The 1,422-nt window shown below is 52.8% G+C and overlaps 1 protein-coding gene across 1 annotated transcript in view; it reads left to right on the top strand.

The window, feature by feature from the left end:
• The first annotated feature begins 1,293 nt into the window (after nt 1–1,293).
• The window catches only part of LOC106893343 (disrupted in schizophrenia 1 protein-like), a 102,201-nt gene continuing 102,072 nt past the window's right edge, over nt 1,294–1,422 (top strand). The window contains exon 1 of the mRNA XM_014951247.1: nt 1,294–1,330. The gene's annotated coding sequence lies outside the window, so the exon portion shown is untranslated. The remainder of the gene's footprint in view (nt 1,331–1,422) is intronic.

Below are 1,422 nucleotides of genomic sequence, written 5' to 3'. Positions count from 1 at the left end.
AAGCAGAAAAGGCCCTGACCCTGTGCACACACTGCTCAGCAGTAACTAAAACATCCCTGTGTTATCAGCACTGTCTTGGCCACATAGCCAAAATGCAGCACCACATTAGCTGCTATGAAGCAAATTGCCTCTATCCCAGCCAAACCCCATACATATATATAAACGATAGCACCTTGCAACAAAATGGAAAAGCTGTGTTTCCCACCAAGAGATGTGAAGCTGTACAAAAGCAATAAACATACATGCAGAGTAGAGATTGATTCCACATTTAAGCTACAGAAAGCCAACGAATACCATACTATCTAATTGTATGCATGCCTTGCTGAATCCAGCAAGTATCTGACACATAAGGCTGTGCCAGAGAAGGGCCCGTGAGCAGTCACCATCATGGCTGGAAGACCCAAGCAACACACTGTATGGCTACATTTGAAAATGAGTAATTTCTCAATGGTGTTATTTGATATGTGTATTTGGCATAGCCGTATCCCCATGATGCTGGGACTGCAGCTCCCCAGGACGTGTGGGAGGGAGGCTGGCAGAGCTCTGCATGTGTGGCAGAGGCAGCTTTTTCTGGTGTGCTGGTCCTTTCAGGTTTGGCCCCCTCACTACAGAAAAGATACTAAGGTTCTGGAGGGAGTTTGGAGATGGGCAACAAAGCTGGTGAGGGGTCTGGAGAACAAGTTTTATGAGTAGCAGCTGAGGGAACCAGGGTTGTTTAGCCTGGAGAAAAGGAGGCTGAGGGGAGACCTTATCGCTCTCTAATAACTACCTGAAATGAGGTTGTAGTGAGGTGGGGGTTGGTCTCTTCTCCCAAAAAACAAGCGATAGGACAAGAGGAGACAGCCTCAAGTTGTGCCAGGGGAGGTTTAGATTAGGTATTAGGAAATTTTTTTGCACTGAAAGGGTTATGAAGAGTTGGAACAGGCTGCCCAGGGAAGTGATGGAATCCTCATCCCTGGACGTATTCAAAATATGGGCAGATGTAGATGGTTTAGTGATGGGCTTTGCCACTTTTAGGTTGATGATTGGACTCGATGGTCTCAAAGGTCCCTTCCAACCCAGACGATTCTACGATGCAGACGGAGAGCAGGCTTGTCTTCCTTCCTAACTTCACGCCGGCGTCCTGCAGACCTTGGGGAACAAGAAGCCGGGGAGCCTTAGAACAACTCCACGGGCCTTGTCGTGGAGGACACCCCTTCCTCCCGCCCCTCAACACCCTCCAAAGCCGGGCCCGCCCGGCGGCTCTCTCCCTTCCCCGGGGCGGCGGAGCTGCCTGCGGCCCGCCCCCGGCTGGGAGTGGCCGGCGCCGCCGCCGCCGCTTTCCGCTCCGGTGAGAAGTGGAAAAGTGGGGGGGTTGAAGGGGGAGGGAGGTGGAGCGGAGCGGGGGGAACCGGGATGTGGCGGCCGCAGCCCCGGCCGGGC

Source organism: Calidris pugnax, unplaced genomic scaffold (assembly GCF_001431845.1).
Source record: "Calidris pugnax isolate Ruff unplaced genomic scaffold, ASM143184v1 scaffold24, whole genome shotgun sequence".
Classification (NCBI taxonomy): domain Eukaryota; kingdom Metazoa; phylum Chordata; class Aves; order Charadriiformes; family Scolopacidae; genus Calidris; species Calidris pugnax.
This window is presented reverse-complemented; position numbering and strand designations above follow the sequence as displayed.